This window comes from Xiphophorus couchianus, chromosome 15, assembly GCF_001444195.1.
Source record: "Xiphophorus couchianus chromosome 15, X_couchianus-1.0, whole genome shotgun sequence".
Lineage (NCBI taxonomy): Eukaryota > Metazoa > Chordata > Actinopteri > Cyprinodontiformes > Poeciliidae > Xiphophorus > Xiphophorus couchianus.
The window spans coordinates 17,735,926-17,753,406 of NC_040242.1; the positions used below are offsets into that span (position 1 = coordinate 17,735,926).

Below are 17,481 nucleotides of genomic sequence, written 5' to 3' on the forward strand. Positions count from 1 at the left end.
TATATTTTACTTTAATGAGTTGTAATACATGTCTGGACTGCAAACATTGACTAAAACCCGCAGTGCCACTAGGGGGGGTGGTGATGCTTTATGCGCTGCTGGTGAGCACATGGCTCGCTCCGAAAGTACATTCAAGAGTTGTTTCTCATTCACACACACAAGATGCAGACAGAGGGGAGGTGTCTAGGGGGGAAAATGAGGGAAAAAATGCAAAAGAAAAAAAAAAGAAGAAAAAATTGGATCACATGACTGCCTGAGTTGCTGCTGCAGCAGCCGGTCTGCCTCGTGTAACACCGGTGTGCAGTCTCACCCTCAGCCTGTTAATACCATAATCCCCCCACTGCGATGACCTTCGCCTCCCCGGACCACTTCCGACACCTCCAGTTCGGCCACCTCTGCCCTTACCCCTCTTCTTCTCGATCACCCAGTGAGTCCCCTCCACCACAACCACCACCGTAATTGACTAATGACCCCATATCAATATTTGACTGTGGTCACAGGCTTTCAGTACTATTGTAATTTAAAGTGGATTAGTGTTCGCCTCAGCACGTTTCTTTTGGCAGCCAGCCAGTGGGACGAGCTTTTGATAACAGGTTCCTTCTTGCGTGAGTGTGTGTTTCCAGAGTATGTGTGTGTGGCTGGGAGTGCATGCCTGTCTTGATGTGAACTGAATAAGCTGCCCATTGCCCCACGGGACTTAGAGACACCAAAGCAACTAAAAAAAAAAATGCTGCAGTGTTTCCTGATGAGAAGATGGGAAAGCACACACACACACATTTGCGGTCACAGGGTGACTAACTAACTGCCTGAGCCTGTTCCTGAGAAATGTCCCAGCCCAGTTTTTGTTCCTCTCTGACAATGACACACGAAGGCCAAGACTACAGTGAATACCTGCAAAAAAACAAAAATTAAAAATCATGGAAGACTGATATAAGAATGCTGGCAGATCATCAACAAATCACAAACTCAGGATTTTTTGTGATTTATTGATACCTCCAACTTTTTTTTATTTTTTTTTACTTTGTACACATAATGTTAGCTATAATCAAACTGAATACAATGGCCTCAAAATTATTCATACTCCTAAAACTAGTTGCAAGAGTTTATGTATTTCATCTGTTTTGTGTGGTGACCAACACCAAGTAGCTTATAATTGTGTAAAAAGCATTATTATTTTCATATTTTATTACAAATAAATCTAAATTGATATCCCAGCTACAACCAGTGCAACCAGCTTTGTTCAGAAGTCACCTAATTACAAAAGAGTTGGGGAATCTGCTGACTGGACAACTAGTAGTCATGGAATTCACTAATCTGGTCATAGTGGAAGAGTGGCAAGAGAAAAAGCAATTTCTGAAGGAAGACCAAGAGGAGTTTTTGCCGTTTCCTTTAGGTCAAGTTGGGGGCGATGTGGAAGAAGATGTTCCATTCAGAGGAGACCAAATTTAAACCATTTGGCCTATATGCAAAACCCTAATCATGGAGAAACAATACCAATGCTGAACAAGGTGTTGATAACATCATGACGTGGGGATGCTTTTCTTCAGTGGGGACAAAAAAGCTGGTCAATGGGAAGATAGATAGAGCTATCTACAGAAAATTCTAGAAAGAAAACCTGGTAGAGGCCGCAAAAGATAGCAAGAGCTACAATAGATTGGGTTTCAAACTCCAGTCCTCGAGGGTCAGTGTCCTGCAACTTTTGGACCCGTCAAATGACTCAATCGCCTAGTAATGCACTTGCGTTCTACAGAGTCCTGCCAATGACCAAATTACGTCATTCAGGTGTGTTGACAGAAACACAGTTAAATGTCGAAAGTCAGCTGGACAACTGTGGTTTAGATAAAAGAATGTTAATGTGTTAGAATGGTCCAGTCAAAGTCCAGGACCAAATCCAATGAACAATCTGTGGTAAGACTTGAAAGCTGATGTTCACGGACATTGTGTGTTAAATCTGAATGAACCTTAGCTGCTTTACGAAGAAAAACCGTCAAAGAAATTGATGTGCAAAGCTGAGACCAAAAAGGCTGGTAGTTGAAGCAGCAATAAAAGATGATTATGCAGAGTATTGATAAACATTTTGTTAAAACCATACATTAGTTTACTTTCACACAATTAAAAAACAAAAATATTTGTTGGTCTGTCACACAACTTCTTAATATAGTACATTGAAGAAATCCTTGAAAAAATATGAGAAGTTGAAGGAGTATGAATACTTTTGTCAGAAACTGGTGATTCATTCAAGCCTCTCAAGCTATGTTAATGAGAGCAAATTTTAACTGAATTCTTACTTGATTTATCTATCTTCACTCTATTAAGATTTATGGACTCCTTTCCTCCTGTTTTATGTCTGCATTACTGGTCCAGACTTGTCAGGATACACTGTCTGCCTCTCTGCTGCGCTAAACAAACCATCCAGCTGAACTATGGCAGTGCGGAAACACACAGACAAGACAAACAGAGGGAGTAAAAAAAAAGAAAAAGAGACTTTGAATCTTACTTTGTATCCTGCGCCGTTGCTTTCTGCATGCAGAGCACGCGGGCAGTGTTTATCTCGCTTGCCGGTGGAATGTTTGTGTAACCGAACCTTACGCTGATCGAGTTCAAATCACGGGAAGGATAATTAAAAACATGTTGATCCCTTCAGTCACGGCAAAAGGGGGTAGATTTATTAATGATACTCTTGCGGCAGTGGCGGACTGCGTGCTGCAACTGAAGAGATGGCGACATTGCTGGAAATCATTGGTTAGATTGTCGTTTACCTGCAGGCCCGTGCCGGCATGAGTGGTCTTTCATGTAAATGAATTTGTCTAGAGAATGAGAGAAACGAGAGACAGAGGGAGGAGTGTGAGATTGAATTAATAGCTTCAGGTCATGTGGGGGTACAGGGGGGATGATGATTTCTTCATGGACATAGAGTCAAATGGCCCGGGCATCTTGTTCTGTTCTTTGAAGGAGGAATGAAAGGGTGAAACATTACATGGAACAGGGGCATTTGCTGAATATGTAAATGTATATGCTTTTACGACACAGTCTACATGCCAATAACGCTTTCAAATGACCCACTTTCTATTTACGCAATGCAAATTTTCCCAACACGCCGTTAGATCTCATCAATTGAGTTGTGCGCTCATATGTTGAACATAATTTCCTTACAATATCGAAACATTTTGACATGCCGATTGTTTCCGCACTATTTTCTGTCTGTCCAGTCAAGGTTTAGCTTAGTCAAATGCCTGTTCTGCTTCCAAACCAAGATATGCCCCTCAAGCATTAACTGTACAGCTCCCTCAAACAAAGATCCAGGTGTTTCAGAGGCTGCGTCAAAACCTGGAGGTCAATGCCTTTGCGCGTTGTTTTGTGAAGTGAGCCTCCATGGACACGTGAACATAAAAAGACATACCTCCAACCTCCAACAGCCCATGCCGAAAGAGCCCCATGGGGGTCTGGAAGCAATGGGTGGGAGGGGGGGTTCTAGTCTAGGGTCTAATGGTGGGAACAGTGCCGAGGTGAATCCGTCTTTTTGTTCATTGTGGATAAAGGGGACTTTTGAGAGGCAGCATGTGTTTTTGTTCAAGGGAGGGCCACCGAAAGCTGCAGGCCATGCTTGTTCTGAGCTGCGTTGTTTAGGTGCGTGGGGGGTGCAGGAGTTTGGACACGGACAGGGGACAGAGTTACTCGCTCCAGGGAGAGAAATATGCTGCTGCAAGAATGTTGGAAGCAGGACAGCATATCATCTGTCTGAGAGAGAGAAAGAAGTGAGAGAGAGTAAGATGGGGCAATAGAAAGAAACAGATGGACCGGGGGTAGAAAGTGAGACAGAGAAGGAAAGGTGTGAAGGTGCTTTATGGGGTACTTAGTGGCTCATGTATCCAGGCTACTGTCATCTCAAGACATCCATTGTGACGTCTGCGGCTGAATAATCTTGATTTTTACCTCCGAGATTATCCGGAAATGTTTAAATTTTTAACTACTAAAATAACTGAGTAAGTGACTCCACATCTCTGTAACAAGCATTTGCTATTCAGCATGACCGAGAGATTGCTTCAGGCAGCCGGCAGTGAACTCTCCATGCTCTCTGACCTGTCTGACCCATCCAACAGTTCCACTTCCACAGAGCAGCTCTGATTGATGGGCCTTCAGGAACTCTAGATTGCTCCTTGTCTCCTGGGTAGATGGTGAACAGGAATTTGGCCATTTCTACCTGATACCTAATCATTGCAAAAGATCTGAAGGAGACTGTGGTTCATTGTTGCCCTCTGAGCCAATACAGTGATTTTAAAAGAGTCTCAGGTGTATTTACCAGTTTGTTTTTGTAATTCATTTGATTTGTGTTTTTTATGTTGTTTGGATTTCAGGAAACCTATCTCATCTGAAACTACTGCTTAAGAAAGATTGGCAAGTCCACACGTTTTATAGCCATGAGCAAGTTTCTGGCTTAATTCTAACTGTATGTCAAACCACTCTTCCTGGCTGAACTTAGCTCTTTTTCATGTCATGGACCCAACCATTAAATATATTCCACGTATTATTCACAGGTGGATGTTAAGACTTTAGAGAGGCCATTTAAGAAGCGCAATGTAAATCATTCAAAACTAAATCTGATGCGTGTCTTTGGATCTCTGTCCCATTGGCAACCCCAACTGTGTCCAAGTTCCGACATCTCACCCAGTCTTTATCATCTAATGAATATAATTTAGTAACAAAGGTCAAGCACAATTCAAAAACTGATGGAAAACTGGAGTCACAGTCCACAATGATGGAAGCTTTACATTCCAGTGGCCTGATATAGCAGCAAACAAAAATTGAGCCCTCCGCCACCAAAAGATCAGCATGTTCAAAGTTAATTTGCAACTATGGCAACCTAAATGGTTTCTGGAGAAAAGTCTTCTTGTCAGACAAGCCAACAATCAAGCTGGAGAACACTGGATCAACATCATATAGAGGTTAGAGTGCTTTGTACAAACTCAACAAAACTGGTTTTGAAGTGAGTTAATGGTAAACTTGTAAACAGGAAATGACCTCGACCCTTTAGCTTAAAAGCTGGTTCCTTGGCAGGAAACCAGCAAATATAACTGAACTCTGACAATTCTGCCAAACAGAGCAAACAAATATTCATCCAAAACGATAGTAGGTCCAAGTTGATGACTACAAAAAGTATATGCCTTCTCTACAACTCTTTATAAGACATTTAGCGCAATAATAATTGGTGTGAATGTTTACATTAGGGCATGTAAGTGTATTTTTTACACTGGGTGATTTAGAGCACATGTACAATTTATGGGCTTTTCATACAAAGCCCATAAATTATTATATTTACGTCAATGATGAGCTTATGTACATGACTGACCTTAACCGTTTTTTTATAGTATCTCATACAATTATGAAGCAGTTTGTTAGAGTTTATTGTGGAAATCAAGAAGTAAACTAGATGACTTATTTCATCATCACATGTTTAACATTGCACTTGCACTAGAGGAAAGTCATGAGGGCCTTGCAATGGTGTAGCTGTTAAATGACCCAGTGGGGATTTTTCTTTGGTCTTAACTTTTCAATTGATTGTCAAGCCTCTAAGCTCTTAAAACATCTATTAATTTGTAAAGGAGCACTGGTCTCTTCCACAGCTCATTGCAATGGATGAGATCACATGGCTTTTTGAAACAGCAGAGCCAGACAGGTTCCTTAGAAGTAAGCGGTGAGATGCCCGTAAAGCCGTCTGTCCTGTCAAAACAGGTTCTAATGTGTTTAAAAATAGGATACATATGCTGTGGGACATGTACATAGTGAACAAGATGTTCTGGAAGACTTTGCTTTAAGGTTAAAAAAATTAGCTTAATCCATGTTTGAACACTTTGCAACATTAATGTCTCTAAAATGTGTCTCTCCTCATCTTACAATGCAGCATATCATGGTTTAATGTAATGTTACACGGCCAATTAACACATTAATACTCAGTCAGCCACAGAGCTCGGAGGTCAGAAGTCTCAGTCTGTGTTGTGTGAGGCTCAGTAAGACAAAAACAGAGGTAGTCCCGCAAAAAAATCGATGTATTGTGCTTATAAGTCAGTCAGAAAAAAACAGAAACGTCATTAAATAATAGGCCTATAGTACAGATAAAAGGAGCAGACGAGTATAGGCTTCTTGAAGTCATTGGTGATCCTTTTAATACTCCAATGCGTTCATGCTGGGTAAACCTTCCTTCGAAGGGCATAACAATGCACACAGTCGGCTGTAAAAGGCAAATTAACGCTAATAATAGCTTTGATTTGAGCGCTAATTGCCGTAATCCATAAAGCAACCTCCCAGATGACATCATGTGAAGGCTGTCAAGTATCCGAGATGCATGAAAGAGATTCAGAAAGAGCTAATAACCTCTGACAAAGTATACAAAATGATTGAATGACTTCCCGGTAGACGAAGCTGCTGTATGGATAAGCTTGGACATGCAGTGAACGAGGAATATTGATGTCCGAGTATTTTGTTGTGTACTGACACATACAGTACATGTAGCTTTTCAAAAACACAACTCTCCCATTCTTGTCTGCATGACCCTCTGTTAACATGGCCATGAGTTACATTACAGGGGTCGCCTCAAAAATGATTTTAATTCCTTCCCCCCATCCCCCCAACCAATGATTATTTATCACATGTAAAATAGGCTGGGACACGGTGATGTATGTTATCGGCAGTGACAATGATAAGCAGGACAATAATTACACAAAGCCCAGCTCATCCATCACAGTCACTTATCACTTAAACAATCAGGCATTAAACAGACAAAGGTGTGGAGACGAGAGGAAAGATGCAGGACTGGGATTGTTGCCCCATACCTCTGTCAAAGCACATGCAGCCCTGTTGCTTTTACACACACCGTGTCATGGGGGCTTTTGGTGGGTCACTATGCAGTGCTTCCACAGACGTGAAGGAATTATGCTCCAGTTTCAAGAGATAATCCATGAGAAAGAAATGCACTTTTTGACTAGGGGTTTTATCTGGTGAAAAGTCATAGGAACGAATTAAATAAATGTGATTTAAAGAGAAAAAATAGGGAGTTTTTAAACTGTCCCTCCCAAAAAAAATTTTTTTTTAAAAGTCTATCTGCCAGATAACGCATAAACTTCCAACAAGGCAATGGCTCTTTTTAATACCACAGGAAAAAAAAAAAGTTCCATTGTATATTGAAAACAGTTGAAAGTCCTTTAAATGAGATGCTTGAGAAAATTCAGACTGACTCATATTTGCAGAGAGTAGTGCAACCCGTTGCCTCCCTAAGATCTCTATTAGGTTCAGGTCAGGTCTGTTTGATGGCCAATCAGACACAGTAACGCCATGGTTACTGAACCAGCTTTTGGTATCTTTGAGTGGACAGATTTCAAGTCCTATTGGAAAAAAGTAGGACTCATGAAGTTCTTCAAAATATCCTGGTTGAAGGCTAAATTGACTGTGTACTTCAGAAAACCCCAGTAACTTTTTCTACAGTTTACTATTTTTCCTATAAAATTCAAACATACAATAAAACAGATCTTACAAAATTTGGAATGAAGTTCTATTACTTTTTAAGTAACACACATTTATTTCCTACAAGCGACAAATTATGACTTTCTTTGTTATAAATCCATATTATTTTGTTTGTGAGTGTGACGCTAACAAATAGTCAGTAAAGAGGCTAAACCAAAAGTGGACTTCTACTGCTCTAATCAGAAAAAAAACACCATAAGTATAAGCTTCTGATTTTTTAAGCTATTCCACTGCTTGTATTGGGTTTTCTTTTACCAAGATTATAATTTACATGGGAATAGATGGCTGGAGCCAGGGAATAGAACATGTAGTGTTTATATGTTAACTGGTAAAAAATGAAGGCAATGCAAAAATATTATGAAACAGAGTTCACTTAAACAATTATGATACTTTTTTATTTCTCTGCACTTACAAGATGTTAGGTTTTCAGTAAGGATTTCAAACAGGAAGCTTATCGATGGTGCAGAGTCATAAAGTACCTTTATAAATAATTATCAGTTTCTGTGTAAATAGTTGTTCAACATCAACACAAAAGTTTAATAAAACAGCTTTTTGCATACATTGTAAAAATGGTTTTGAGCTTGGAGATTATTTCAGATGGGAGCGACTTTGGTCTCACTCTGACTAGCCATTCAAGCTCAGCAACCAATCATTTGGATTTATATTAAACAAATATAACAGGAGAAATCTTTTTACAATTGGTTAGATATTAACTGCTTATAACATTTGAACAACTTTTTATATAAATTGTGACTTGCCCTTTATTTTGGCAAGACAAAAACTTGAAATTCATTTCCTAAAATTACATCCTACTACATCCTAAAATTAAATGCTAAAATTTCTCATCTTACCCGCTACCTAACTCACTTTTATCAAAATGACCCTATACTAATTGGATTTTTACTTTATGCATGTACTTTGTGGTTCCTGTGTGTACGCGGTGGATTGCCTCGACATGTCACTGATCATGAACTTGAACCCCAAAGCCCACGGCCACAGAGCGGAGATGGAAACTGGAGACTGCACAGCTTGAGTGACAGAAAGAGTGAGCTTCCCTAGCAGCAAGAGGTCAGAGGTTACCTAAATACTCAGAGAGCCCCCTGGGCTGGGTTGATCCACTCTGGGGTAATGAGGTTGACACCTCCTGGGACTTGTAACCCTTCAACCCCGGACCATCGATGTATTGGCCTGTTGGGAGAAAAGAGGACATTTATCCAAAGAGGCAACCAGAACTGCAGTAAGGCAGAGACACAAGGTATCTGACCTTTTGCCCAGCACCGTGAAATATAAGACTAAACACCATCGGCTTAACATATTATTTACAGTAGAAAGCAGAGAGACTGAATGACCTAATGGGAGAGAATGTGGTGAAAAAAACTGCAGAAAAAAGAGAGTGAAGAGCAAACATCTGCTTCATTCAAGTAAAAAAAAATAAATAAAATAAATGCACTTTCCAGCAGAGTTTTATTCCCTTGTTTATTGCTGAAGGATTGTGAATAAGTTTTCTTTGAACATGATGGATCATTAAAGTAATGGTGTACTGTGGTTTTGTTCTTTTTCTGCTTAGATGTTTCTTCTTTTTAATACAAATTTCTATCTGTGTCTTTGTCTCTCCTGAGAGCCGCTTTTGCTCTACTTACCAGGAAACACTTTCTAGATATGCAAATGTATTGAAACAAGAAAGAGTGAAAAAAGTGAGTATGTGTGCGTGGGAGAGAGAAGGAGGCATATTGTTGGATTTGTTTTAACACTGAGAAATCGGAGACAACTATGTGTCTCAAGGCAACACGTGTGTCTCTGGGAACATGCATGATTTTTTTCTTTTTGTTTGTGTGCATACTTGCATTAAATCTGAACTGGTCAATTTAGTTTGTAGGGGTTTCTTCCAGTAGGTTTAAGCTGCAAGTTTATTCATTTTTCTATGTTAAACTACAATATGTGTTTAATCCGTAATAAAATTTCAGTCTGCATTTTATACAGGAAACATAATAAAACCAATAGTTAATGCAACAATTTATAAACGTATCATTGAACAGTTTCACTTTTTTTTCTAATGTCTAAAATAGAGCATCACAAAGTAGTGCATGATTATGAGTAGAAAAATAGGGACACATCTTAAACATTTAACAATTAAATGTTTAAGATTTAACATTTTTATCACACTATAATTATGCACACTATTATTATAGTGTGGATAATAACTATTGAATTATTCACACTATAATTCAACAGTGTGAATTTTTGTAATGTAATATGCAATACATAATCCTGAAAAGACTACGCAAAAGATTAAAGATCTGGTGGTGGCAGAATCATGCCAAAAAGGGAAACTTTATTTGGGGACAAAAAAAGACTGTTTGGACTTGAGGAGTAAATGGATGGAGTGAAATTCAGGAGAATCCTTGAAGAAAATCTTTTGGAAGTTACAAAGAACTATCCATTCATCCATCCATCTTCTTCCGCTTATCCGAGGTCGGGTCGCGGGGGTAGCAGCTTCAGAAGGGAGGCCCAGACTTCCCTCTCCCCGGCCACTTCTTCCAGCTCTTCCGGGGGAATCCCGAGGCGTTCCCAGGCCAGCCGAGAGACATAGTCTCTCCAGCGTGTCCTGGGTCTTCCCCGGGGCCTCCTCCCGGTGGGACGTGCCCGGAACACCTCACCAGGGAGGCGTCCAGGAGGCATCCTGACCAGATGCCCAAGCCACCTCAACTGGCTCCTCTCGATGTGAAGGAGCAGCGGCTCTACTCTGAGTCCCTCCCGGATGACTGAGCTTCTCACCCTATCTCTAAGGGAGAGCCCAGCCACCCTACGGAGAAAACCCATTTCGGCCGCTTGTATCCGCGATCTCGTTCTTTCGGTCATGACCCAAAGCTCATGACCATAGATGAGGGTGGGAACGTAGATCGACCGGTAAATCGAGAGCTTCGCTTTTTGGCTCAGCTCTCTCTTCACCACGACGGACCGGTACAGCGCCCGCTTGACAGTAGACGCTGCGCCAATCCGCCTGTCGATCTCCCGCTCCCTTCTTCCCCCATTTGTGAACAAGATCCCGAGATACTTAAACTCCTCCACTTGGGGCAGGACACCCCCCCTGACCCGGAGAAGGCACTCTACCCTTTTCCGGCTCAAGACCATGGCCTCGGATTTGGAGGCACTGATCCCCATCCCGGCCGCTTCACACTCGGCTGCGAACCGCTCCAGCGAGAGCTGCAGATCACGATCTGATGAAGCCAAAAGGACCACATCGTCTGCAAAAAGCAGAGATGAGATCCTAAGGCCACCAAATCGGATCCCCTCAACACCTTGGCTGCGCCTAGAAATTCTGTCCATAAAAGTGATGAACAGAATCGGTGACAAAGGGCAGCCCTGGCGGAGTCCAACTCTCACCGGAAACGAGCCCGACTTACTGCCGGCAATGCGGACCAGACTCTGACACCGGTCATACAGGGACCTGACAGCCCGTATCAAAGGGCCCGGTACCCCATACTCCCGGAGAACCCCCCACAGGGCTCCCCGAGGGACACGGTCGAACGCCTTCTCCAAGTCCACAAAACACATGTAGACTGGTTGGGCGAACTCCCATGCACCCTCCAGGACCCTGCCGAGGGTGTAGAGCTGGTCCAGTGTTCCACGACCAGGACGAAAACCACACTGCTCTTCCTGAATCCGAGGTTCGACTGTCCGACGGACCCTCCTCTCCAGGACCCCTGAATAGACCTTGCCAGGGAGGCTTAAGAGTGTGACCCCTCTATAATTGGAGCACACCCTCCGGTCCCCCTTTTTGAACAGGGGGACCACCACCCCAGTCTGCCAATCCAGGGGAACTGCCCCCGATGTCCATGCGATATTGCAGAGTCGCGTCAACCAACACAGCCCTACAACATCCAGAGCCTTAAGGAACTCCGGGCGGACCTCATCCACCCCCGGGGCCCTGCCACCGAGGAGCTTTTTAACCACCTCGGCGACCTCGTCCCCAGAGATTGGAGAGCCCAACCCAGAGTCCCCAGGCTCCGCTTCCTCAGTGGAAGGCATGTTGGTGGGATTGAGGAGGTCTTCAAAGTACTCTGCCCACCGACCCACAACGTCCCGAGTAGAGGTCAGCAGCACACCATCCCCACTATAAACAGTGTTTGTGCTGCACCGCTTCCCCCCCCTGAGACGCCGGATGGTGGACCAGAATCGCCTCGAAGCCGTGCGGAAGTCTTTCTCCATGGCCTCTCCAAACTCCTCCCACGCCCGAGTTTTTGCCTCAGCAACCGCCCGAGCCGCATGCCGCTTCGCCCGCCGGTACCCATCAGCTGCTTCCGGAGTCCCACAGGCCAAAAAGGCCCGATAGGACTCCTTCTTCAGCCTGACGGCATCCCTCACCGAAGGTGTCCACCAACGGGTTCGAGGGTTGCCGCCGCGACAGGCACCGACAACCTTGCGGCCACAGCTCCGATCAGCCGCCTCGACAATGGAGGCACGGAACACGGTCCACTCAGACTCCATGTCCCCCACCTCCCCCGGGACGTGTTCGAAGTTTTGCCGGAGATGGGAGTTAAAGCTCCGTCTCACAGGGGATTCCGCCAGACGTTCCCAGCAGACCCTCACAACACGTTTGGGCCTGCCAGGTCTGACCGGCTTTCGCCCCCACCACCGGAGCCAACTCACCACCAGGTAGTGGTCAGTGGACAGCTAAGCACCTCTCTTCACCCGAGGGTCCAAGACATACGGCCGCAGATCCGATGAAACGATGACAAAGTCGATCATCGAACTGCGGCCTAGGGTGTCCTGGTGCCAAGTGCACATATGGACACCCTTATGCTTGAACATGGTGTTCGTTATGGACAATCCATGGCGAGCACAGAAGTCCAGCAACAGAACACCGCTCGAGTTCAGGTCGGGCGGGCCGTTCCTCCCAACCACGCCCCTCCAGGTCTCACTGTCGTTGCCCACGTGAGCGTTGAAGTCCCCCAGCAGAACAAGGGAGTCCCCAGGAGGAGCACTCTCCAGTACCCCCTCTAAGGACTCCAAAAAGGGTGGGTAATCTGAACTGTCGTTCGGCCCGTAAGCACAAACGACAGTCAGAACCCGTCCCCCCACCCGTAGGCGGAGGGATGCTACCCTCTCGTTCACCGGGGTGAACCCCAACGTACAGGCGCCGAGATGGGGAGCAACAAGTATGCCCACTCCTGCCCGACGTCTCTCTCCCTGGGCAACTCCAGAGTGGAAGTATGTCCAGCCCCTCTCAAGGAGACTGGTTCCAGAACCAGAGCCATGCGTCGAGGTGAGACCGACTATTTCTAGCCGGAACCTCTCGACCTCACGCACTAGCTCTGGCTCCTTCCCCACCAGAGAGGTGACATTCCACGTCCCAAGAGCCAGTTTCTGCAACCGAGGATCGGACCGCCAGGGTCCCCTCCCTTGGCCGCCACCCATCACACAATGCACCCGACCCCTTTGGCCCCTCCCACGGGTGGTGGGCCCATGGGAGGGGGGGCCCATGTTTCCTCTTCGGGCTGAGCCCGGCCGGGCTCCATGGGTAAAAGCCCGGCCACCAGACGCTCGCCATCGTGCCCCCCCTCCAGGCCTGGCTCCAGAGTGGTGACCCGCGTCCGGGCGAGGGAACACCAAGTCCAATGTTTTTACTCATCATTGGGGTCTTCGGGCTGCACTTTGTCTGGTCCCTCACCTAGGACCTGTCTGCCTTGGGTGACCCTACCAGGGGCATGAAGCCCCAGACAGCATAGCTCCTAGGATCATTGGGGCACTCAAACCCCTCCACCACGATAAGGTGGCAGCCCATGGAGGGGACAAAGAACTATAAACAAATATATTTATGTGTTAAAAAGGCCTAGTCAAAACTCCAGCTGAGAATCTGTGGGGTGACTTAAACAGTTATGTTCACAGACACTCTCCGTCCTGTGACTTATGTTGGGTTCGTTTACAAGAGGACTGGGGACCAGTTTTAGTCTTTAGGTGTGCAGCGCTGGCAAATATATGAAAGACGCTTCACAATTATTTATTTAGTAAACAAAGACCTCTGAGAGACATTGAAGTTTGTGGTTGCAATCTGACACAATGTGAAAAAACTCAAATGTCGTGGACGATTTTGCAAAGCGGTGTATAATTATTGACAGGAAATCAAATCCATTTCCTCCAAACACGTTTATAGACAGATGGACACAACATGTTTGAAAGGAGCAACCATCCCCCAGAAAGGTCTTTGTGAGCTCAGAACCGGTATGTTTCTTCAAGGCAAAAGCAAACAGCAATCATTAATTTGAGCTTGCGCATCAGCGTAGCAGCTTTCTGAGACTTCACCTTAGTGACCCGTGTCAGAAAGTCAATAACGAGACATACGCCGTTCTTCACTGGAGGCCCGGCGCACCACTTTAGCAGCCAATTTCCTTCACAGTCATTAGCTAACTGCTAAATCACAACTCAGGCACGGCTAAATAACAGAGCCTGATTAAAGCACAAAAGCAGGTGATTAGAAATTACAGGAAACATGTTGTATTTTTTTACGCAAACTCGTTCCGAGTGGAAAATGAGCATATGTTCGAAAATGAGCCTGTAAAGTGATTTTGGATTTCTCCCACCACCCCTCAACAGCGCTGGCAGCGAGTGTCATTCAAGATGTGGCCTTTCCACACTCATAAAGAACACATAAAACACACATTGTGCACTCGTTAAGTACTTACAGAGGTGAGATTTATGTGCCGAGGTCTGGTTTTCCAAATAGAGACCGGCGCTGTCTATTGAAATGCCTGTGATATACTTAAAAAGCGCTCCGGCATGAATGCCAATATGATTGCGTAAAACAGGGGAATTATGTTTCCTTTGACAAAGGAGAGTATGAATGAAGAAGGTCCCAAAGCAGAATCCTGTTCAGGCAATTACAGTGGATATAAAAAGTCTACACACCCCATCTTAAAAGCCTTGTTGTTGTGATGCAGAAAAAAGAAACCATAATAGATCATAGCAGATCTTTTTCCAACTTTACTGTGAAATATACAATATATAAGTCCACTATAACAGAAAAAAAACATCTGGGAAGAACAAACTCATACATTTGATTCAGTTCTAGGACACTTGATAATATCCAGCAACCCTCACCTAATCAGCCTTTTAAATGTTCTACTAATCCCTCACATTGGGAAGAGATCTCTTGTCCATAGTGCCCATCTAACATCTGTGACATTCTAGTTCAGCATTCCAACTGAGCCATTCCAAAGTTTACATTTTCTTCTGGGAAAGCTGCTCTTTTGTTGTTTTGGATGTATTGCTTGGTCTTACTACGACTCTAGAAAATACAATAACTCTTCTTGTTCAGCTTCCTAGCAAACATTAGAGGGTTTTGGGTCAAAATGGACTAGTGTTTAGAGTATCTAGCACTGTGATTAATCACGATTTATCACTAAATCAAAGTTGTGGTTCTTACAGGAATGGAGCCCCAGGCAAGCTTTTCCTTCTGCTGTATTCCAGCCAATTACAATGCAAGAAATGTTAGTTGTTGTTTTTTTGTATTACAGCAAAACAGCTTTACAGCAACTAAGGGAAACTTACTTCTCTACTCATGCATGAAAGTACAAGCAACCTTGTACAGTGGACAACTGACAGATATTTTATGCAATTATTAATGTGTCTTTTAACACATGTCTTCCTGTGGATCATTTTTGTGCCCTTCATACAATATCATATTGGCCTATTGTGACCTTTTTACAAGTTGTGGTTAAATCATGAAATTGAGGAACATGTTAAGAAAATCCTAACAGGACGGCTCAACCTTATTCATTGTTCGCTGATTTACAACAACTGAGGACATCAAAAAAGACTGAATACTGGCAATTAATCAATACATGCTTTTTTTGGACAATGGATTAATATAAGAGTGTGTACTCCTGTCAGTTATTTCAGCTTATTTTATCTCATTTTCCTCCTTAGTAGATTAGCTCATTAATCGTGTCAATTGTTTCTGAAATGATTTTGAAACATCACAAAAACCTGGCCAGTGGTACAAGTTTTTAACTTGTTACCGAACAAATATGAAATGGGTAGCATGGGTTTCATTCATTGATGTTGTGTGGAGTGACTAACAACTGGCAGTCTAAGTCTGAAGACGGGGGGGAAAAAAAGTTCTGAGCAGAGATTTTAGCAAAAAGTGGGAAAGAGACTAATAGCCGTTTCAAAACAACTTCAGTCTTAAACAGTTCATAAGAATACAACAGATGATTTACATGCTTTTACCTACCTCTATCTGGTTACTGCAACCCCACAGAATCCCATTATAAGAAATTCAAGCCTCCCCTTTAAAACACTTCAAGGCATGCACTCAAGAAAAAGCCAACATGAATCAAATGAGAGTCCAAAGAACAGGTACTGGCATGACAAAAACCAAAAGAAGGTGAGGAAAACCCATACAACAGAAACTAGGCAGTATATACACAACAGGAGCTAATAATAATGAACAGGTGTGTGATTCATGAAGATCAGACGAATGACAAGTGAGACAGACTTCAACCAGAGAGTTGTAAAAAAAAGTGAAAAAGAAGTGAAAGAGAAGTAACAAAACATTAGCTTTATTTTTTTTTAAAGAGTTGAATTTAGGGGTAGACCAGTACACTAACAAATCACAGTTCTGCACAATAAGAAAAAGTATCCTTCAATGTTTTCTACCGTTACCTGGCAACCTTGGATGGGCTGAGGGTAATGTGGTAATTTTGTCATCTCAACGTGACGCTGCAATATAGAAAAGAAGAGACACACATGTTTCGATTAATATTAGCATTTAACAGAAAGGTTTATTCTTCTTCTGTGTAATGTACATGCTCCATTTATAATACTTCATATGCAATACTTCAGGTATCACTGAGTAACTGCAATAGACAGCCCTTTGACTGAGTACATTACCAATGGCTATAATATCCCTTTAAACCAAACGAGAATTCTTTTAACATGCTCCGTTTAACATGATGAATTTGATCAAATAAAATCTATTCATAGATGGCTTTTAATTCTCTAAACCATATTAGTTTTTTAAGTTAGGGCTTTAACTCAAATTTCTCGTCCCTTTTTCTCAGACCTTTTACTAACAAAAATATATATATATGAATTGGCTTTTAAGCATTTCAGTAGCTTTTACAATTTTTATTCTGTACTAATAAAATATACTTTAATACTAAAGCATTTTAGCTTTTAATGGTATCGACTGTTTAAAAGTACAACAATATTTTAACTCTTACACAAAAACTGAAAAAGGTGCAATGCTCCTTTAATGCTGTGTCTCTTTACTAAGCTTCACACATAGGCAGCCATTAATGACATAATATGGCTTCTTTGTGGGTTACTGGCTTTTGCAATAACCCACAATTTTACAAAAAGACACCAAAACAACGTCTTTTGTGAGAACCGTTCGAAAAAAGTGCAAATGCAATAAGTTCATAATGAATTCAGTAGCCTTCTCTCAACTAGCTCAACACACGTACAAAGTCCGATAGCATTAGCATTAATTAGCCTCCAGAAATACATGCCGTTTTCTACACAATACTACTCAGAAACCGTGTAACGTGGCTTACTAGTTGACTATAGATTCAAAAATCTCTTCAATTCTTAAACGGAACCAATAAAAATGCATCAAAAAGCATTTTTACTCACCTGTGATATAGGAAAGAAGGAATGAGCTTCCGTTAGTACAGGTCTATTCTTCTTCTGTGTGCCCAACCTTCTCTTCCCACCAATGCGACAGGCGCCTCCTAGCTGTTGTATGTGGAATCGCACTGAAAAATAAAATAAATAAAAAAACACTAGAGAACGTATTGCAACGAGAACTTAAGGATAGAAAAGAAAAAATGGTGTTGGGGTGCTTATTTTTATACTTAGTATTTTCATTACTTATAATATGGATCTAAAGTCAAATAAGTTGGACAAGTGTAGTTTTAAGACAATAAGATACAATTGAAGTAAATAATACAAAGCACTTAACTA

General features: G+C 42.8%; 1 long non-coding RNA gene across 1 annotated transcript in view; it reads right to left on the reverse strand.

The window, feature by feature from the left end:
• Positions 1-17,247, reverse strand: part of LOC114158341 (uncharacterized) — a 60,172-nt gene extending 42,925 nt beyond the window's left edge. The window contains exons 1-3 of the long non-coding RNA XR_003598398.1: positions 17,152-17,247; positions 16,180-16,236; positions 8,596-8,703 (exon numbers count right to left, since the gene is read on the reverse strand). This is a non-coding gene — a long non-coding RNA (uncharacterized LOC114158341). The remainder of the gene's footprint in view (positions 1-8,595; positions 8,704-16,179; positions 16,237-17,151) is intronic.
• Between the last annotated feature and the right edge of the window lie 234 nt (positions 17,248-17,481).